At 39.3% G+C, this 24,070-nt stretch overlaps 1 protein-coding gene across 2 annotated transcripts in view; it reads right to left on the bottom strand.

Moving 5' to 3' along the window:
* Positions 1-24,070, bottom strand: part of stard8 (StAR related lipid transfer domain containing 8) — a 213,928-nt gene that overhangs the window by 87,704 nt on the left and 102,154 nt on the right. The window lies entirely within an intron of this gene.

Raw genomic sequence — 24,070 nt, 5'->3', positions numbered from 1 at the left:
TAAATCAATGGGATGAGAATAGGGCCAGATCTAAAATCTGCTCCACCCCAGATTACTCATGTAGAGTGAAAATATAACTTTATTCAATTGAAAGTATCCATTATCTGGTAAACAACACGTCACAAATTCTATCACAGCGTAAAGTAACTGAACAGAAAAATGGAGAAGAGCTAGTCAATGTAGCTTTTGCTTAGCAACCTGACCACAGAATGTATTGGCAACAAAGAAAATAAGGACCTACCCAGAAATGTAAATTTGATTTTGAATATTTTAGTTTAGATTCTGCATTCATGCAAGATGTAATTCGACTTTATCGTGAGGTCAGTTATATGATCAGAGTTAGTTATACACATGCAACTCATCATTCTGGATCAATCCCATAAAACAGTGATCCAAGTTAGAACTTTATTGTTAAACACTGATCGAAAATTCTCTTATAAAAATTGCCAAAGGCCTTGTGACCAACTTGATGCTATTTATAATCAATATTTTCAAACATGTTATGGCACTCCTCTGGAGCATGGGGGACATGAACCAGGGTTTTCTGGATCAGAAGTAGGAATACTACCACTGTGCAGCTGGAGTCCCCGGTGACCAACCTTTAATGGACACTAAACTTCAGCAGCTTTTGAATGAAACTGTAAAGGAAGAGATGATCAGAAAATTCCTCAAATATTAAGAGGCAGAAAGAACAGAGGTTGTCCTTACACAAGTTCACATTTGTGAATTCACAATTTGGGGATACAATTTTTTTTAAAATGAATGCACTTCAGAATGTAAATAACTTGAATTGTGGAGAAACAGAGTCTACCAGGGGGTCTTTCAGGTGAATTGAAATTTGTGTCTGTCAAAGCAAGTCCCTCCCCTCCCCAAAGCGTTGGCTACTTTAACCTCAAATTTGGCCAGGATTGCATTCCATTTGTTACTCAGGAGGACATTATCAAATCCTTCATACTTTGTAACTTTTGTGACTTTATGCACCCTTTATGTTCAGGCGCCTTTTGTAGCCTATGCTCAATCTATTTACAGCTTTATGCCTTCCCCACAACGCCTTCATACAGAGCCGAAAAAAGGAGAAAAGGAGGAAAAAAAGCAGGGAGAGGGAATAGAAGAGGGAAGAGACCATGATGGGAAAAGGAAGGTGAAGAAAGAAAACAAACAAATGGTGGTGATTGGAGAAGAAAGGGGAATGTGAAGGGATGGAGAAGCAAAAATGAGAGACGAATGAGAAAAGGAAAATAATTAGATAATGCGGAAGAGAAAGACAGGAGAAAAAAAATTTAAAAAGAAAATGAAACAAGACATCTAGATTATGAAGGAGAGGGAGAGAAAAAAAATGAAATCAAAGGAATAGAACAAACAGGAAGTTAAAAAGGGTCAGTGAGTTGTGGTAAATGCATGAGTCCCAGACTAAAGCATGGTAAACAGTGGTAGTCCGAAGGTTCACTCAGGGCCAAAACTTTGATGACAAAATGATTCAAATATTAAAATTTCCAAACGTTACCAAATTTGAGAGATGTGGCAGACAGAGAGAATGATTCCAAATTAAGCAATGGATTAGCTTGGTTTGAAATAATTGGAAAAAAGTGCAGTGGAGTGTTCACAATGGAAGCGTAAACCTGAAGCAAAAGACCATTTAAGGTCGGCATGGTGGCTCAGTGATTAGCACTGTTGCCTCACAGTGCTACGGACCTGGGTTTGATTCCCGCCTCTGTTTTGCACATTCTCATGTTTGCATGGATTACCTCCAGATGTTCCAGTTTCCTCCTACAACTCAAACATGTGCAGTTCAGGTGAATTGGCCACACTAAATTGGCCAGAGTGTTAGGTGCATTAATCAGAGGGAAATGGGTCTGGGTGGGTTACTCTTCGGAGGGTCAGTGCGGACTTGTTGGGCCAAAGAGCCTGGTTCCACACTGTAGGGATTCTAATTTAATGTAATCTTTACAAGGCAACTAACAGCACAATTGAAAGTTTGCCCTTGTCATGTAACCCAGACGCTGTCAAAAGAAAAGAAAGGAACAGATACTTTTTTAACTAACCTGTCCACAGATGTTATTGCACACCTCTGGAGCAGTGGAACATTAACCCGGGTTTTGTGCCTCAGAGGGGTAAGGACATTACCCTCAAAGGGGTACAAATTGAGAGAACTAAATTAGCACTTTGGGGGATCAGTGAAGATTGTGGGAACACCAAACAGTTGAGAAGAGATGGAAATGATACGGTCGTGAAAGCGAGAGACACCTAGTTTAAAGGAGATGGAACTGACAAAAAAGGAGAAAGGCCCATGACCAGATGGAAAAACATGGTAGTGAGTGATTTAAAATGCACGATTGGATGAGGTATGGGCAACTGACAGGAGTAGGTGGAGAAGGATGATTAATTGTGTGTGATTAATCAGAAGCAAAATGGAAGTGGTAAAAGAAATTTTAAAAAGGAAAATGACACAAAGGAAAGCTATTCTTATCGGCTAATGGTCCAATGATTAGAGGACGGTCATTTAAGATTGACAAGAGATTTGAGGAGGGTTTGGGGAGGTGGGGGGAGGGGGAGGTGGGGGGGCGGGGGAGTGGGGGAGTGGGGGAGGGGGGGAGGGGGAGAGAATGCAAGGAAGAGCTTTTAATGCAGTGAGTGATAATGAACTGAAACTTGCTGCTGGAGGCTAATGGAATCAGATGATCAGTAATTTCAAAAACAAACTGAATAGCACATATAAGAAATAAATCTGCAAGGTCACAGAATAAAGTGGGAGAATAGGACAGATTGGATTGTTTCAGTAAGCCAGCCAGCATAGACTTGTTGAGACAAATGGCAATCCTCTGGGTTAGTGTGACTCTGTGTCAGAGTTAAGTCAAAGGAATGTAAAAAGAACGAAATGATATAACATGAGGAGTGCCCAAATCATTTAACACCCTTCTGACTTACAGATGCTATTCAACTTGACTAATGCACAAACCTAATACCTAAATTTTGTATATGAACCATTACCTATTCCACAGCAGAAATTGTTTCAATCCTCTTCCATAACCAGTTTAGCAATTCAAAGTGTACAATACTGGGGATAAATGGTTGAAGTAGAAATCTGAAAGATGTCCCATTTCCAGCTGTACATCATGAAAAACAGTGGCCTTGACATTTCTACATTTAATAACCAGGACACCAGACATCAAGTGAGTGTATACCAGTGGTTCCAATACAGGAAGTGGCTCAACATAGGAGTGCACTATAAGTAGTGGAACTGTACCATGTGACTCGACAATTAATAGACTTCATATCAAAGCTATCTGGACAAAATTGTATGTACTTTTAGGAGCTTGTGATTTGACCAATAAGAATTAATTTTTGCCCCCGGTTTAATTCAAAACCTCTAGTTAAGCTAGCCACTCAATGACTCTCACATTTAGCTGGAATACATAACTTATTAATTACCAATGGAATGCAAAGGCTGCAGAGGTGATCATGAGAAAATAAGAAACGTTGAATTTTGAAGTAGTTAGGTTAATATGCAACAAACTCCAATAATAACTGCAATGAAAATATTCATTTTCTAATAACAGCCCATACAGGTTCACATGAACCTTCACCCTGCTGAATAAACAATGTCATGTAGCCACACAACCAATAATTCTTATAGAAACAACTATGAATAGTTAGTAACCAATTGTCATTCTGAAGAACATTGTACAGATATGCAAAGAACACCATTATCCTATTGAACATTATCACTACATAGTAAACTATCATTGTCAAGGTCATTGAATGATCACATAATTGGGGGAAAAAATTATTATATCAAGTGCATAGCTAGCCCAAACCACACTTTATACAGCAAACTGTAATTGGTTATGCTTGGCACCTGGATGAATTCCATAACATCTTATAAACAGGTTAGTTAAAGGGAAGTATCCTAACATTTCAGAATTCATATTTGAACAGTACCCAGGTGAATCAATGCAACCTCCACCCAATCTTAAACCTATTGCTTCTGCACTTACAATACTGATTCAAGACCCAAGAAAGCATCATGTCTAACTTAATGATCATGAGATTTTAAGATGAACTCCCTACAAAGAGAGGAGTGGTATTGCAAAGTAAACCAGAGGAAAGGAATAAAAATGTAAGAAACAGATATACATACATAGGTAAAGGTTAAACAGGAATGTGTCTGGTAATGAAAAAAAATAAAAGGCTACATTGTAGAAACGTGCCTTGAGTCCTTCAGATGTTGCATGTTTAACCAGAGACCACAGTTGTTCAGTTATTCACTCAAACATAAGCAAAATATTGCAGAGGCTGAAAATCTGAAGCAAACAAAATGCTGGAGAAACTCAGCAAGAAGAGAATTAACAGATGACTTTTCTTCAGAGATTATGTTCTGAAGAACAGTTATATCAAACTTGAAACATTAAAACCTTATTCTCCCTCCATAGATGCTGCCAGACCTGCTGAGTTTATCCAGCAATTTGTGGTTTCTTTACTTGTTGACTGGTATCCTCAGCTTTGAAGTGCATAGATATCTTGGAGTCCTCATAAATGCTTTTATTCCCAGTTTTATTTTACTGGAGGTACAGTCCCTCAAGGTGAAAAAAGGAACAAGCAAGAGATTAAAAACCACAAAGACAGAGACTCTGAGCCCTTTCTGTTTCCAATCGATGATCTTTTGCTCTGCTCTGCTAGTTCACTGTGTATTGCCAAGTCTGGCTTCATTGTCTTTTCAAACTGGCGAACTCACAGGCAAAACTGTTCTCTCCCAATATGCCAAATTAAAACAGGAGATATGAATTTCTTGATGCTGACACAACGGACTGGTTTCAGGGTCTTTCGATAAAAAATGGTCATTTCATTTGAATTCACTTCTCATGGGTCTTCAAAAGCTTTCCCCATTCTCTGATTAGGTGATTGCTGCAGCCATTTTAGATCCATGTTTCTTACTTCTAAAACCATTTTAATCCATGAACGGTCTCAGGTATAACGATCTGATGATGGAAGTTTAAATGCGATATCCAAATTTACCACTTAACCTAACAGCGCAGGTCTGGATTTGTACTAAACGCTCTGAAGTGTGAAGAATAGTTACAAATGGGATCTGGCATTTTCACAGAATCCTTAATGTGAAAGGAGCAGTTTAAAAAGACATTTGCGTTTTAATTTGTACTGTTCTATACTTACACTTTGTAACTAATTACCTGTAAGCAATGCCTAATTACTTGTAATAAATAGTAACTTTTGTTAAGTACAGAAAATTGATTCATGCCTTCTATCAACCATGATGTGAAAATCAAATGAATTGGGGAACTTGTGTACTTATTTTAAAATTTGTAAGCTCTGCGATAACTTCAGGAATAACAGAAATGTAACTTCCACTGCATTATCACAGTGAATCACAACAGATAGCAAACCAGGATATTCAGAACAGTCAGTAGATGCAGAGATAAAACTAGATGACCATTCTAATCCCATTTACCAACATCTAGGCCATAGACCTTAGAGGTTATAGCACTCTTGGCATAGATAAAGGTTCCTTAAAAATAAATTGAGGGTTTATCTCACCCACCAAACTGGGCAGTCAATGCCAAACACTACCTTCTAGATGGAAAGGTTTATTCTCCCCTAATCACCAATTACTTAGCTATTTGAGTGAAGTCATTGTTCTTAGATGGAAATTACAGCTATATTACCAAAAATATTTTCTACCATTGAGACTATTAAAAAGTTGACTCATTACTGCATAGATTAGTAGTTGACCCATTATAACTTGTGGTGTCACTGCAGTGCACATAGGAACACATTCTTCAATTGATAAAATTTTAAAATTATATATACACATCACATTTGTGTGTAAAATATTGAACAGATCTCAAAAGTTCACCCCTTAAAAAAATTTTATTGTCCAGGACAATGAAAACGATATTTTACTATAATGATGCTTTAGAACAAGAGGCAGTGAAATTGCTTAAATTTAAAATTGTGTTTCACCTCCATACTATACATCAGCAGTACTTTAATTCTCTGAATTCTCCTTTCCATCTGTCATGGTTCAATTGCTAGTTTTCTCAGAGAAATTTGACTTTTTTTACTTTTTTAACATTTAAACAATTAGCTGTATTGGTTGTATGGTTAGTTTATGGTGCGGAGTAACATCAGTGTGGGTTCAACTTCCATACCATCTGAGATTTCCATGAAGGGCTCTCCCCTTGCCAGAGATAGTTTGACCCTCAGGCTAAACCACCACCATTTGTGTCTCTATTATGAATTACCAGTCCTACCTGTTAACCTGTACAGAATTCAGATTGAAAGCATGGTTGATCTATTGTATGACAAGGAGAAAAGAAAGATTTTCAATGTAATTTCACTGCCTCATTCTAAAACACTAACAATAAAATATCAATTCCATTGAAATTTGATTTTTATTGTCAGGGACAAAGGTTAACTTTTTGACATCTCGTCACTATTTTACACACATACAAACATGATGCATATTTTAACTTAATATTTGATCAGTTGAAGCATGTATTCCCATGTACATTGCAGTGACACCACAGGTTATAATGGGTCAACTACTAGCCTCTACAGTAATGGGTCAACTATTAATCTCAACAAAGGTTAAAAAAAAACTTTCAGTAACATAATTAGCTGTAATTTCCATCAAAGAACAATGACAGCACTCAAGCACTAAATAACAAACATGTCAGTGTTGGGGAAACCATGGCAAAGGAAAGTTGGCAAAATTAAGGATCAGGCTCAGTTTTTTAAACCATATGGTGAACTCTGCAATGACTCTCAAAGGTCATACCCTCAGAATAATAGACTTATCAGATAGGAAATAAGCCAAAATTGTTCATCCACACAAGCAAATAGAGTTATTGCATTAAAATGGCTTATTGAAAATACTTTTAAGAAACAAGTAATGACACCAAAGATTAAGCTAATTATTGTGAAACAATGAACATTGGTAAAATAGTTTATTTTTATTTATATATTGCTGTCTTTTTTTCATGCAAGCATAAATTGCATTCTTTTCAGGTGACCTTTTGACTGCAAAGAAATTAGAATCAAAGAGACCACTCATGAGCTAAACTTCTTACAGGAAACTGGAAAGAGACGCAGAAAGAGACTGCCCATGAATTGCATATCGACAGGATACTGGAACAGGGGCCACAGTGTGTGAAGCCAATGACGACGGCTGCCTAATCATTCCTTAAGTTTGTGAGAGCCTCATTGTTGGGCACAGCCAGAGTAAAGAGTAAAAGACATGCCAATTTGATGGAGAGAGAGAAAATGTTCTGTGCTATGGCTGACTCAAAAAGAAAATATGTAATTCATAATCAGCCCTCCTATTCATTTGATGGAATCTTGGGAGTTGAATAATTACCTAATTGATCAGAGCCAAGCCTGTGCAGAACTAAAAGTATTAAAAATTTCTAACTTGAGTTTGTGGTTTAAAATGAGATTCAACTCTATCAACATGATTATTATACTCCATTGTGCTGGTAAATGGAAAATTAGCCATGTTCATTGCTTCTGCTTGGTATCTCTACTGAAAGGGAGGCAAATAAATCTTGCTTGTAAATAGAATTGAGTTGAACAGACATTATAGTCTCTAAATTCAGAGCCCTATCAAATTTTATATGAAAAATTGCCCACTTTACTCTAACTGCAGGAAGGTATTCAGTACTGAATTAAGGGTCAACTTCAGAAGAGAGAATACAATCAAACAAAACATAATCCCAATTCAAATCAAATTTATCCAAGATTCAGAATACATTTAGCAACACTTTGGCACTAATCTTAATGGAAGAGACAGCTGTTCACTTACCAGGTTTAAAGCCTCAGCTAGTCAAGGCAAGTTTTGTGTGACTGCCTTAAAGAGATTCACATTCCCTCTTCATCACAATTATTCAATTTTCATTTGGCCCTCAAAGTTTCATGTGAAATGAGTATCAACATTCTTAACAAATTGTTAACAGTGGACAAGGATACTCAGTGCAACAGTATCCCTAACTTGACACCCCATTCAAGAATGAATTGTGCAAAAAGTAGGCATAATGCAGTAGGGGGTGCTCTTCAGAAATCGTCATATTGCAAAAGAAAATTTACAATAGCCCCTTTTATACTCGACTTAGCAGCAAGTGATTATCATATTCAAACACATCTTGTTCATGCAGCCTAATGTTGCTTTGAGCACAAAAACTTACATTAAAATGTCAACTTTTCATAATGTTACTGGTGCTTAATTTGCGAGTAGGATATGTGACAGAAACCTCCTGATGTTCAGAACAATGGACACCAACTTTACCTGGCTTCCCGAGGCCCACCTCAAATGCCATGAATGCTTGCACTTTAACCACGCACATTTCAAACAGAAAGTCATTGAATACTACATATTGTTGCATGTAATGGAATATACTCTGAATAGAAGCACAATACACGTCTGTAACATGCTCATTTACGACTACCTGTTATGAATTTAGTGAACCTATTTCTAATATTTTAACATTCTTCAGTATTCCATTTCCAAAGAACATCTCCTAGTGTATTCTGTCTGTTTTCCACAGTCATTCTGCAATTCACTTGAATGAGGTATCAAATTAGGGATCCAGTTGTTCTGTGAGCTCATGTTCACTAACAATTTCATTGGACAAAGTTTCACAAACTTGAGCTGCTTTCCTTGTAATTTTTTTTGTAAGCAATCCATATGCAATAATCTCCATGGACTGCATTACATTAAGGTTTCGGAAAGAATATCACAGAATCTACAAAGAGTTACCTCCTGCCACTTGGGGGTGATATTGGGCAGTCATGATTATTTATTAAACAGGGATGGTCAAGAACAAAGAATGGAATTTTCAAGATGATAATTGGATCCAATCATTTATAAATTCAGCAGGAATTAGTTGACAAGATGGGTTAATTTCACATCCTTTCTGGGACCTGGTTTTGAATTCAGCATTAAAGAGAAAATGTTTTCCCCCTACCTTGTTAGGTCCAAAGGTATAACTGAAAATGAATTTTGGACAGTCTCACACAGTTTCCGAGACTTAAAGCATAGAAATTCTTTGCAGAATGGGCTGTCTTCCTAAAGCAGAACTAGCATGGTGGAACCTTTCACTGGCACTAGATCCGGCTTCAAAATATGACGACAGAGCACAAAAGAGCTTTACTCTACATATATCCTATGCTAAATGCGTTCGAAGTTTTTTGTTGGCACTAAGGGAATTATTTTATTTTAACAAACCTACTGGATTGGGTAAAATACCAGTTTTCACCAACTCATTAGTTCTCTCCACTGAGATCACTGGAGCTTAAATTGGACAGAATGTAAAACCAAATCTCACTTTTCTCCTGACCAATGAGTTAGTTAACATTGCACCCCAGCGCCCAAAAAAAAGCATTCAATTCCCCGGTGCATCCCTCACTGTCTAGTGCAAAGTTCCCAAAGAAAAACAAACTAGAGCATTAGAGTTAAATCTGAGTTTTCATCAGTCTATAATTAGTTCAAGATTGATAGCTTGTGGAGACATTTGTTTCTTATTAAATGCTTAAAAAATTGGTTCAGACATTTTTTTCCCCATCTTCGTTCCCAACAGTTAATAGCCCAAACTACTTAATTTTTTTGGAGTTAGTTCCCAGAATATGGCAAAACACGAGACTTTGAAATAAATTCCCTTTTTGAATAAAAGGTGGTTTGTGTACTTTATCTCCATTTCTCCCAGAGATTACATTCCAAAACAAAAAAGGTCTCTGTTTTCTAATTGTAACGCAGACACGAAAGTGACTGGTTTACCGTTGGCATTAAAGGCATTGCCTAGATTTGCTGATTTAAAGTGGAGGAAAGTTATGAATGGCCTATTTGTAACATACAGAAAGAAATCTGATAAAATTTGCAGAAGTTGCTGAGAGACCCAGAGCCCATGTATTTAGACGAGATAAAATCAGGAATTGCAAACTTGCATTTTAAAATCTTATACACTTTGCATCTTTGCTAGAGTTCAAAATGAGAAAAGGAGGAGACTTGATTCTGAAGTGAGAACTAACTGTAAGCTGCATTTTCAGTCAAACAGAAACAAGGAAGCAAAATGATCATAGTAGAAGTGATAGAAAAGAGCAAAACCAACAAGCACTTACATACTAATATCAATACAGCCCCAAAAGTACCTCAAAGGCATAAACAAATAAAAATACAGAGTCCTTATATAAGGAAATATATAAAACACCGAATGCTGAAAAAAACAAGTATGTCAATATCATCGCTTCACAATAAGAAACACTTTCTCACATAGTAGCATGTTTTAGCAATGAAGCCTGCAATTGTTTCAGTTTTATAAATGAGAGTGAAACTGTGGAACCTGATTTTATTCCTGATACATTTTGAGTGAACTGGACTAATTTGGGTGAGCATTCCCGTGGGTACTATCACCCACGGATGAGGTCATCAGAAAGGGCCATTCAAAATACTCCACGTAAAGCAAGAAAATCCCCAAAGTTTTCCAATATCAAATAAAAGGAACAGAAAGTTTTAAAACAGAAGAATTAAAACAACTTGTTTCCACAGTATATTACTGTGGGGCTGGATGCTCCAGTCAGTGACCTTCCATTTCCTACCTGTCATCTTCAGGAAATGGGTTTCAACACAATCAATCTCAGGGAGCAAAACCAAAATAGGTTTCGTCATATCTGGTATGTTGAACACAAGAACAAAATAAAAATCAACCAAACCTAATAATGAAATTAAAGGGCTTTTGCCTCTTATGGTAGGCATATTCATAACAGGTTAGAGACAAAAAAAACTACAGATACTAGAACCCAAGACAACAGGCAGAAAGCTGGTAGCCTAGGCAGCATCAGGAGGTGGAGAAGTCAACACTTCGGGTGTAACCCTTCTTTAGGGCTGGGGGTGGATGTAAGGGGAGCTGCAGATGGTGGTGGTGGTGATGTGGGTGGGGTAGGGGATAAGTGAACACAGGTAGAGGGTACAACCTTGTTGGTCGAGGGGAGGAATGAATCAAGTTGCCAGCTACAAGGAAGGGTCGATCAGAGGAATGGGAGTTGGGGGATAGGAAGGAAGGTTATTTGAAATTGGAGAACTCAAATGTTGAGTCCTTCGGACTGTAGGCTGTCCAGGCAGAAGATGCCTGAAGTTGCCAAAAGATGCGGTCTGATTCACCTCACACCACTTCCCCAACCCTTTATCTGCAGCTCCCCTTACACCCACCCAAAGTCCTGAAGAAGGGTTACACCAAAAACGTTGACTTCTCCACCTCCTGGTGCTACCTGCCTCGTTGTATTTTCCCAGCCTCCTGCTTGTCTCCCACCTTCATAACAGGTAGCATTAAGTGGCGAATTGTGCATAACTAAAAGGAACGCAATACTGAATAATATTGCTGTGGTTCTGTTCGCCGAGCTGGAAGTTTTTGTTGCAAACGTTTCGTCCCCTGGCTAGGCGACATCATCAGTGCTTGGGAGCCTCCTGCGAAGCGCTTCTTTGATGTTTCCTCCGGTGTTTATAGTGGTCTGTCCCTGCCGCTTCCGGTTGTCAACCGGATATGCTCCCAGAAAAGTGGGGACGGGAAAAGGTGAAAAATGGGGACAGGAGCATATCGCCTAGCCAGGGGACGAAACGTTTGCAACAAAAACTTCCAGCTCGGCGAACAGAACCACAACAACGAGCACCCGAGCTACAAATCTTCGCACAAACTTTGAACTGAATAATATGTGACAAAGGTTGACAGAACCAACAGCCTCAAAAGAATGTCAACATAAAATTGACAGCCTTATAAAGCGAACAAAGTGCAAAGTCATAAAGCCAGAGTGTGGATTTAACAGCCATGCACTGAGGGTGGAGGTTGTATTAAAACTCACAGCCTTGCAATGAGAATGGGTGCAGCAAAAGGCCTATAACAGAGTTCCAGGGCAAGATGGGAGGAGAACAATATGTATTACAATAAACACCATTAGAAGTCCATCTTAATCCTATTTAGCAACTGGGCAGTAAAACAGAGGTTACTCAATCAGATCTGGAGAAATGTTAGCTCACAGAATAAAGCAGGCAAATGAGTCAGATGCCTAAAGCAGATGACAGCTTTGTAAAGTTATACAAACTAGGGTCCTTTTACATCAATTCCCCAATGCAAATAAAACCAGGGCCTCAATGGGAAAGTCCCTTTCCCACTAGGAAGAGAGAGGTCTGCAGATAATGCAAAGACAGAAGAGGCATTTTTGTTTAGCACAAAAAAAACATTCCTGCTCCCAGAGGGAAATTTCTGAATGTCTGGCAATCAAAGTCACTAAATCCTTGCTGCCACTGCTGGAGGGAGAAATCAACTGGTTGAAAACCTGATTCTGAATCAAAAATGCCCCATGACTTTACTTCAGTAAAGCACACTTGTAACAAAGAATTCAATTCTGTTTGGTTTTACAATCAAGTAATCATTATCAGATTTCTTAACTCCCTATTCCATCATTCAAGTGGAACATACGTGCCCATACACTCTGACTCCAACAATGACCTCAGTACACCTGCCACTTTCGACACTACTATGTAATTACTAGAAGACTATGTAAGAGAAAACTCAGACTTTCAGATAGGCTTTGAAAGTCTTTGTTGAGTGTGTGGTGCTGCAAAAGCACAGCAGAGGAGGTAGCATACGAGAAATCGATGTTTTTGGGCATAAGCGATTTTCCTGCTCCTTTGAAAGGTCTTTCTCAGCTTCTAGAAAGGACTGGTGAGGCATAATGGCAAAGCCCTCAGAGTATTAAGCCACAAACTTCACTAACACTTAGGGTCTTAGAAATTCTGGAAACTGTGAGCAAAAGGCAGGCACAACATTGTGGAGCACATGGGACAGACAAGGTGAGGTAATATTTAAAGGACCAGTAGTTAGTGGCTCCTCCACAACTGCTAAATCAACACCTCAGGGCCAACTAGCCCAGGTACAGTTGCATGACCCATCTCATTGAAAAGTTAGTCCAAGCTTCTTAACCAAGCATTGCCAACACATATATTGCCAGTTATGCAACAATGAGCCTCAACCAAGCTAGAAATGCATAAGCACCAACATCCCACATGCCTGCCATTTAGACTACTACTTTGGTGACCTCAGCATAACTGAGACTTGGATTTCATAAGTAGAAATTGGATGCTTTTTCTCATTCTAAGGATGTGAATTAGATCACATAACATTGGCTAAAATGTATGGGTTTAGATTACAGACAGGTCGCCAAATAATGCAAAGTTAATCTCTGGAACAATGACAAATTGATCCCAATCAGGAGCAAGAAACTCTCACTATGATAAATGAACAATGGAGGAGAGTTGGAGACCAAAGGTTGGTGCAGACAAAATCAGGATGAAGCTGGCCCAGCCAATTAATATCCCATCAAGCTACTCCCAAAGTGACAGAAGGTGTAATTGACAATGCCAACAAGCATTACTTATTCACTCACATCTTATTACAGTCCTGATTAAACATTAACAAACAGCTGAAAAACATATGAAATGACTGCCATTGACTAAGACATCACATGTCATCATGAAATGAAAGTCAATGGGAATTTGGGAAATCTCACGTGCAGTCAAAGTCAAACCTGGCACAAAGGCTGGTAGTCAGAGACCAAATCGACCCAGAACAAAACATCACTGCAGGGGTTTCACAGAGCAGATAGACCATAAGATGAGATATGGGAGCAGAATTGGGCATTTGGCCTATCAAGTCTGCTCCACCATTCAATCATTGTTGATATGTTTCTTAATTCTATTCTTCTTCCTTCTCCCCATAACCTTTGATCCCCCTACTAATCAAGAACATGTCTTAAATATACTCAATGACTGGCCTCCACTGCCCTCTGCAATCAGTTCCACAGACACTCCACTCTCTGGCTGAAGAAATATCTCCTTATCTCAGTTCTAAGAAATCGTCCCGTCACTATAAGGCTGTGCCTTCTGGTCCTAATCTCTCCTACTAGTGGAGACATCTTCTCCACATCAACTCTACTCAGGCCTCTCAGGATTCTGCAAGTTTCAAATCACCTTCCCGTCCCCCCCAACCCCCACCCAACTTTCTGAATTTCGAGTATAGACCTGGCATCCTCAACCATTCCTCATATGGCAAGCCCTCCATCCCTGGGATCATTCTTGTAAATGTTTTCTGGACTCTAAAGGGCAGCACATCTTTCTGTAAACATGCAGCCCAAAATTGCAATATTTCAAATGTGTTCTGACCACGGCATTATACAGCCTCAGCAGTACATCCCAGCTCTTGAATTCTAGCCACTCAAAAGTAATGCTAACATAACATTTGCCTTCTTAACGAATCATTGTGGTCCCAACACTGACATGGGGAACTCCGCTTGTTACTAGCTGCCATCCTGAAACAGACCCTTTATCCCCATTCTGCCAGTCAGCCAATCTATCTCAGTATCTTGCCCTAACACCATGGGGTCCTAAATAATTTAGCAGGCTCCTGCATGGCACCTTGTCAAAGGCCTTCTGGAATCCAAATAGATCACATCCACTAGATCACCTTTGTCTAACTTGTTATCTTCTCAAATAATTCTAATATTTGTCAGGCATGGCCTCCATTTGACAAAGACACACTGACCCAGCCCCATTTTACGATGCACTTTCAAGTACTCTGCAACATCACCTTTAATAATGATCTCCAAAATCTTACCAATGACTGAGATCAGGTAATTGGCCTATAATTTCCTGTCTTCTGTTTCAGAAGGAAGGGAAAAAAAAAAAGGAGAGAGGAAGGAAGAAAGGAAGGAAGGGAAAAAAAGAGAGAGGAAGGAAGGAAGGGAGGAAGGGAAAAAAGAGAGAGGAAGGAAGGAAGGAAGGAAGGAAGGAAGGAAGGAAGGAAAGGGAAGGGAAGGGAAAAAAGAGAGAGGAAGGAAGGAAGGGAGGCAGAGAAAAAAGAGAGAGGAAGGAAGGAAGGGAGGAAGGGAAAAAAGAGAGAGGAAGGAAGGCAGGAAGGAAGGCAGGAAGGAAGGCAGGAAGGAAGGCAGGCAGGAAGGAAGGCAGGAAGGGAAAAAAGAGGGAGGAAGGGAGGAAGGGAGGAAGGGAGGAAGGGAGGAAGGGAGGAAGGGAGGAAGGGAGGAAGGGAGGAAGGGAGGAAGGGAGGAAGGGAGGAAGGGAGGAAGGGAGGAAGGGAGGAAGGGAGGGGAGTGTTACGTTAGATGTTTTCTGTCCTATGTGACTCTCCTTTGGATTGCAGTGATTCCTGAAATATCACCACACAGCTTTCTCCATCAAAACGGTGGGGTGTAGGCCATCCAGTCCAGGTGATTTATCCACCTTCAGTGCTTTCAGATTCCCCAGCACCTTCTCCTTAATGAAGGGCATTCTACTCACCTGCTTGACTCTCAATGTTCTGATATGCAACCTAAGTCATTATCTTCAAGAGAGCTTTCTTCCATTAAGGTCAAAAGTGGAGACGCCAATTTATTATTTGTAGTGCTCACTTACATTTGCAACTCTGCATATGAAGAAGTGGTTAGTACTTACATGATAGAACTGCACAGCATTCAGCTTTAGTGAAACATTAGCGAGTAATATTTGTGCTACACAAATCTCAGGCAATAATCTTCTCCAACATGGATCCACCACCTCTGAATATTCACTTATTTCTCCACTGTTGCATTTTCTAGCATCTACAGATGCAGTGCAGTAGCTGAAACTGGCTGCTGAAAAGTATCTGCTAAACCTGGGATGTATATGCCATCTAAAGCACCAAGGACTTCATAAGAAAATGTTCAGATAAAGTTCATGGAATTGACAAAAAAAAAAATTAAGCATTTAGGGAATTGGCTGAACAGGGGGCGACAATAGGGGTAATGGGCAGGTACTACAACTGGCAAGTTGTGACTAGTGGTATCACAAAAATCAATGCTGGAACCCAAACTAATCACCAAATTTACTAATGATCTAAATGATGGAATAGGAAACCATTACACCAAATCTGCTGATGACAAAGATAAAAGACAGTGTAGAAGGAAACATTCAAATTAATGGAACAAAATATTCAGACAATGTGTCATCAGCCAGCATACTGTAATTTAACTACATTTATATAATACATCCATTTGTCTGATGGCATAGCGCACTCCCACTCTAGTTAACCACCCACCAGAACTCAATAAGCCACAATACTATTCATTGTAGACTCATACAGCATAGAAACAGACCATCAGTCCAACCCGTCCATGTCGACCAGATATCCTAAATTAATCTATATCCATTTGCCAGCATTTAGCCCATATCCCTTTCAACCCTTCTTATACACATACTCATCCAGATGCCTTTAATTGTACTCCACCACTTCATCTGACAGTTCATTCCATGAACTCAGTAAAAATGTATCCCACGTATCCTTAAATCTTTCCCCTTGCACATTAAAACATATGCTCTCTAGTTTTAAACTCCCCTACTCTAGGAAAAAGACCTAGCTATTCACCCTATCTAGAGAGCAGAATTGCATGCAGTATTCCAAAGGTCACCTCACCAATATCCTGCACAACCGCAACATGACATCCCAACTCCTATACTCTCTGCTTTGACTAATAAAGGCAAACATCTCAAACACCTTCATCACAACCCTGTCTACCTGTGACCCCACTTTCAAGGAACTATGCACCTGCACCCCGAGATCTTTTCTTGCTCAATAACACTTCCCAGAGCCCTACCATTAATTAGACGTCCTGCCTTGGTTTTCCTTACCGAAATGCAACACTTCATTTATCTAAATTAAACGCCACCTGCTACTCCTCGGCCCATTGGCCCATCTACAATCATAGAATCCCTACAGTGTAGATACAGGCCATTTGGCCCAACAAGTCCACACCAACCCTCCAAAGACTAACCCACAGACCCATTCCCCTATCCCATTACTCAACATTTCCCTCGACTAATGAAGTTAATCTACGCACCCCTGAACACTATGGGCAACTTGGCTTGGCCAATTCACCTAACCTGCACATCTTTGGATTGTGGGAGGAAACCGGAGCACCAGGAGGAAACCCATGCAGACACAACAAGAATGTACAAACTCCACACAGACGCAATCACCCCAGGCTGAAATCGAACTTGGATCCCTAGTGTTGTCAGGTTGCAGTGCTAACCACTGAGCCACCGTGCCACCCATAGGCTGATCAGGGTCTCATTGTACTGAGATAATCTCCTTCGCTGTCCACTACACCACCAATTTTGGTGTCATCTCCAAACTTACTAACCATACCACCTATATTCACATCTGGATCTTTTATATAAATGACGTAAAGCAGTAGGCTCCACACCAATCCTTGTGGCACACAACTGGTCACAGGCCTCCAGTCCAAGAAACAACCTTCCACCAGCATCATCTCCTACCTTCAAGCCAATTTTGTATCTAATTGGCTAGTTTTCCCTTAATTCCATGTGATCTAACCTTACTAACCAGTCTACCATGGAGAACCTCAAACACCTCACTAAAGTCTGCATAGATAATTATTTCAATATCAAGTGCAATCCATAACACATGGGGATTTTAGACTGGTGAGAAGGAAAGGAACACATAATATGCCTAATTTACAGGTGAATAGGAGGAAGTCATGGGGAGAAGAAGCAATTAGACAATATGACAATAACTGAATACAGCAGACTTTCCCAAGGAGCTTCAGGACATATCAAGGGCATTATTTTGAAATAAAGAATGATTCCAGAGCATCTTACCCATGCACAAATACAAACGATCTCTCCAAACATATGCAGAAATTGTCCTTTATTGGAGTCTCTCCTTACTGCAACCTCAAACCCTGGCAAGGAAGGCCATTAAAGACCCACCGAGATTGCCCCCAAAGAATAAAAACTCTCAGGTTTGTCTATGTCCTGAGATACAACTCAGACACAGATCATGATGGTCTTGGGTGCTAACATTACAAGACAATGGTTAGCTATTCTCAATTCAAGCTATTGGTGGTCTTCATCTGTTAATCAAACCCTGACTGAACTATTTTCCCAGCATAAGGGATCTGACAGGCAGACTGCCACAAATCGAGCTTCCTCCCAAGAATTTAGATCCAGAGAGTATCTGTCAGATCCCCAGATACCGGTGGCAATGGCAAAATCTAGTTATACTCACTGCCTGATTTAGGAGTGTTTGTTTTTCCTCAGGTCAGAAGCTGCCAAAGGCATTCGTCACCCACTTCAGTCCCACAAAGTTCAAATGTGCAAATAACAGTTAATCAACTCCTTGATTTCAATCACTCAAGTGACAATTCCTATATGTCCCCAATCAGAAAGCATTTATTTGCCACGTGGAGGCAGTGTACAAACTTAAAATTTCTATGGTATATTTACATACGGAGTCCAGATGATTTGATTTTCGTCAAATGTACCGAGATACAATGAAACGTATTGTTTTGTGTGCTAACCAGACAACTCATACTTTACATAAATACATCAGATTATAGAATAGAATGTAGACTAGAGTGTTACAGCTACAGAGAAGGTGCAGAGAAAGATCAACTCTAATAACAACGGGAAAGAAGATGTTCTTAAATTTCTCAGTATGAGTTTTCAAATTCTTTTACCTTCTGCTCAACAGAAGACAATATAATTGAGATGAGCGAGATTTTTGATTATGTTGGCAGCTTTCCTGAGGCAGTAAGAAATGTAGACAGAGTCAATGGAAGGAAGGCCAGTTTGTGTTATGGACTGGGCCTCGTTCACAACTCTCTAAATTCATTCTCTATTATGTTTTAATTATATTGAGTATTCTGAAAAAAGATGATGCACTGCCGGGAAATTCCACAAAATTACTAAGCTGACCTTTCAGTTTTATGGACAGGTAATGCCAATTTAAAAATTTTACATGTAACTATATTCACAGCTACATATACTTAATTTCATAAAAATGTACTGTGACAACCATAGTGAAAATTGGCAATATTCAACATTCATTATTTGACTTTAAATACCTGCAAATCTTTCATGGACTGAAAAGGACACTGCTGACCTAAAAATGTTCCCATGAAAAGCCCATGTAATCCACGTGGAAATGAAACTGGCTTCCTCACATTACCATTTTAATCAAGAAATACTGAAACTCAGTGAGGTACCAAGAAATAAGCATGTCTTGTTTTACTCACTTTCATAATACTGCACAGAGAGATGCTTACTACTATCCAGCTTGAAATGAAACAATGACAGACACAGAATGGGATACCAGCAACAGCAGCCTTTGAGCAAAAAAAAAGGACAAATCAAAAGTGGATGGATAACAAGGATAATAGAAGTGCACTGCCATAGTTTCACCCTCAGAAACAAGTGTTAGGAAAATATAACTTCATTGAATCCCGATTGCAGAAATAGGCCATTTGGCCCATCGAATTGGCACCAGCCCTCCAAATAGCATCCCACCCAGACCCACTCTGTCCCTGTCATTTACCATGGGCAAACCACCAAACTTGCATCTTTTTGGACTGCGAGGGGAAATTCGAGCATCCGGCAAGGACATGGGGAGGACATGCAAACTCCATACGGACAGTCGCCTAAGGCTGGAATTGAACCTGCTATTCATTATGGCACCATTATGCCCAACTTGAAACAAAACAAAATTGCTATAAACTCCTGATGTGCAAAACAGGACAACAGCTAATCTGTTGGACTCAGGCTTTTTGATTCTCTCAAAATCTGGAACTGCATTTGCCTTCATCTTCCATCTGTTCAAGAAATCTCCTTCCCATCCCTTTCTTTCCAACTTCAATTGTTTCTGTGTGTATTTGATGTTGCATTTATTTCAGGGTTATAGGTAACAAAACTCCATTCTCTACCACAAGAAAAACTTGGTTTTCCTTCAATTAAATTTTTTTAACTAGATCAAAGATGAAGTGTGATGGCCAAATGCTTAAAAGAAGTCTTTGCTACTGATTGAGAGGGGATTAAAAGTGAAAAGCTTGACTCCCTCTTATTGGGTTGTAACTGAGGCAGCACTGTGGCTCAGCGGTTAGCACTGCTGCCTCAGCGCCAGGGACCCAAGCTTGGTTCCTGCCTCAGGTGACTGTCTGTGTGGAGCTTGCACTTTCTCCCAGTGCCTGTGTGGGTTTCCTCTGGGTGCTATGATTTCCTCCCACAATCCAAAGATGTGCAGATCAGGTGAATTGGCAATACTAAATTGCCCATAGTGTTAAGTGCATTAGTCAGGGGTAAATGTAGGGGGTAGGTTACTCTTCAAGAGGGTCAGTGTGGACTTGTTGGGACAAATGGCCCTTTTCCACACTGTAGGGAATCTAATCAACCGTACTTCAAACAGAACACTTCAAATATCTCTTTGAACACAGTGAATAATGCTTTAGATTTTGTTTTGAAACTTAAGAACATTTTTAGCACATCTTCCTCCCTTTCCTGCAGCAGTGTGTCCATCTCACCCAGACGGATACAAAAGGCAGTACCCATCATCATTACCAATGAAGTAGTACATTGTGAAGCAACATCAGATTGAATCTGGATGGCAGGAGGTCACCTTCAGCACTCTAATGATATTGTAAACAAATAAGTAGACCTTGCTCCCCCTCACTGTTACAGAAAGAAAAATCTGAACCAGAATTGCAAAAGGTGCACCAAACCTCCCTGAAGCCATCGGTTGGTTTTTTTTTTCCAATGATTGGCAAAGAACCACAGAACTGACTCATTGTTAGGACATCACAAATAACAGCGTGCCTCGTGTTGACATGCAAAATCATATGCCTGTGATTACAACCCAGCTACATGTCTAGGTTATGGTATTCCTTCCTGTTGATGTAAGTCACTATCTTCTAACTGTGCTTTGATAGCCATGTGTTTAATCCATTTGGCCTTCCATTTCAGTAATCCCACATCTTTAAGACATTCTTACATTGGCAAACTGTATCCATGGAGATTAAGTTAAACTGTGCATCAGCCACCTAACAATGGTAATTACAGAGCAGAGATTGCATTATTGCAAAGATCTCCTTCAATGGATTCTGTTACTTGAAATTTCATCGCTGCAGAATAAGACAATGACATTCTTTGAAGACAGCATCAGATCCTACATAACACTCAAAGCACCCTTTTGATCTCTTGAATGTCTACGTTCTTCCTGCATTAGTGTGACTACACTTCACGAGCACTTAATTGGCTACAACATGCTTTGGATGATTGGAAAGGTGCTACATAAATATAGTTTGTTTTTAAAATGATCAAGCTCATTTTGAAGCATGAAATCGGAGGAGGATGAGGACGAGGAGGAGATGATGGTGGGGAGTATGAGAAAGGTTTGAACGTTCTTCCCTTTACATCTAAAAAGGAGCACAAAGCATTATCCTCAAAGCTGGAGAGAAACATTCTGTGCTTTGGTGTCTGGATAACTCATACACCCAAAATCCCCTTTGATATTGTCAGAATCATCTCTGGCCCTCCTGTTTCTCCTCATGATGATAAAAGACCACATAAAGGGAAATGTCCAAAGATAACATCATGCTATCTCAAAGAAACAGTTTTATTTTAAATGAAACAATGGAAACTATTTTTAAAACAAACATCCATACTGAATGCACAGTTGTATACTTCAGTTGTAATATAGCTCAAGATAAAGTTGACAAACATCAGGAGCAATAATGGAATCACCAGATGAATTCCCAAAAGATGGAAGTTAGAATAGAGTACTGAATTTAAATAAACACTTCAGTTTGTCACCAGTATCTTCCACCAAAACTTACATTACAAGATCTAAGTCTCTTATCTATTCCAGGGTATCCTTTGAACTATGTGTAGATAGTAGAACAGCAAGAAATAGCATTACAATATTCTACTCATTATCTGAATCTTCTCCACTTCATTTCCAATAAATCCTGGCAATGTTATTCTCAGCAGCCAATAAAATTTGACAGATCAATGTTTAGACAGAGATTCAGTATAAAGCAAGATGAAATAATTTTGTTAGTTTTAGATGGAAAGGGAAGAATGGTCAAGCTTTTCTCACAATTTTCTTCTCAGTTTTCATGCTTCAAAATGAGCTTGGTCATGTAAAAAAAAATACTAAATTAACATAGCGCCTTCCATAACCATCCAAAGCACTTTGCAGCCAATTAAGTACTCATGAAGTGTAGTCACACTGATGCAGGACGTACAGCAGTTGACAGTCACTGTAGATTCCCCAAACAGCAATATGATAACCTGTTTTCACAATATTGTTTGGGGATAAATCCTTGCCAGGACAGCAGGAATAATTTTTCTGTTCACCTTCATGTCATGGGATCTTTTACATTCAATTTATAAAGCTGGCAAGCTTTGGTTCAAGTACTTCAACAATGCAGCATTCCCTCAGCAATATGTCAGAGTGAAAATGTTTCAAGTCTAGATGACTCTTCATCAGAGCTAAAGTGAAGTGCTTCAGCTCTGATTAAGAATCATTTCAACTCAAAATGTTAGCTTGTTCTCTCTCCATGGATGCTGCCTGATCCACTGTGATCTCCAGCACTTGTTTTGAGTAAAGATTCCAGCATCTGCAGTAATTTGACCCTACTACATTGAGGTGTTTCAATTTTGATGTTGACCTCTCGTCTGTAATGTGGAACTTAATCTATAACATTACAATTCAGACACCTTTTCTTGAATCAGTAATTGATTGTTGAATTATCTAAAAGGTGCAGAGCCTCTTTATTTTATCTTTCTTCATGCCTTAGCCAGAGTTAACTTGAAGATCAACTAGCAACTCTTTTTCCTGTACTATTAATTGTTTGAAATGTGGCATTCGTGCCTTTGTCCTGATTAGTATAATATTCATCATGGAATAGAATCCTTATGGTGCAGAAAGAGGCCATTCAGCTCAAGGAGTTTGTTTCGACCTCCTAAAAAGCATCCACCCCAGACCTTGCCCCCAACTCTATCCCTGTAACCCCGTATTTACCAAGGCTAACCCTGCCAGTCTACACATCCCTGGACTCGATGGGAAATTTAACACAGCCAATCAACCTAACGTGCACATCTTCAGGCATAGAAACTAGGAACAGTAGGCCATTTAGCCCTTCAAGCTTATTCCACCATTCGGTATGAGGTAATTCTTCTCTCTTTTCAACAATATTATTCTCAGAAAAGCAGACACTTTTAAATTTCCTACTTGACACCTTCAAAAACAACCTATTTTAGTTCATATTAACATTAACTTACCAAATACTGGGAATGTGTCCCATCAATTAATGCAATAGGTCAAATGGACCTCTTGTGCCATAATAATTAACAGTGTAGTAACTGGCATCAGTACAGGAGTAAAAGATATTATTCAGATATCAAATGCTTATAATACATTCAAAGAAGTTTAGAGTGTAGCCTAACTTCAACACTGGGGACCACAGCTAAGCTGTTCTCATCCAGCCATAGGATAGAAAGCATCACTACAATCTCTCAGGTCACCCAACAATGATCAACTGAGATTGATTATCCTCTCCCCAGTAAGGGTTTCCTTAACCAATAGTAACCATTAGAGTGCTGCCTTATCTGAAATCAAGCAACTCAACAAAATTATTTTGAGAATATAGAAAACTTTTCAAACTTTATTTTTAATTATATCAGTCAACATGATGGGAGCACTTCACAGTTCAGTGGCACTCTCCATTTTGTCAAGGGTTCACAACTGAATTTGTGATCAGTGAAAGCAGCTGGACACTGACTAACCTTCCATCCTGGGGGCACTGAGATGGTGTACTTTAAATTAGCCTCACTTTATAAACCACTCAACTTTACATTTCTAATTTTTAATTTTGAATTAAAAAAGAAACTTTTAAAAGCTCGAGAGGGGTGGAAATCATCACGTGGTACCATAAGCACAGGAGAAAGTTAATCCTAGTACTGTGCTAACATCATAGATTTATAATTATTAGCCTAATGTCACAATCTTGTTTGTTTTATATCGTGCAATCGAAGTCAGATGTACACAGGAGCTCACTGCTGGCAGGACGAGTTGAGTAATATTGAACTGTACACCGCGAGTGTAGAAATTCGCGGGGTTTGCCTTAGGATGTGGGATACAGCATTTATGTCTGATGTTACACAGAAATAAAATTGTTCCGTCCAGCAAAT

The sequence above is a fragment of the Chiloscyllium plagiosum genome, unplaced genomic scaffold, assembly GCF_037043375.1.
Source record: "Chiloscyllium plagiosum isolate Xiang-an unplaced genomic scaffold, Cpla_swu_hap1 HiC_scaffold_11, whole genome shotgun sequence".
NCBI classification, from domain to species: domain Eukaryota; kingdom Metazoa; phylum Chordata; class Chondrichthyes; order Orectolobiformes; family Hemiscylliidae; genus Chiloscyllium; species Chiloscyllium plagiosum.
The sequence above is the reverse complement of the archived record's forward strand: the minus strand, read 5'-3'. Positions and strand labels throughout refer to the sequence as shown.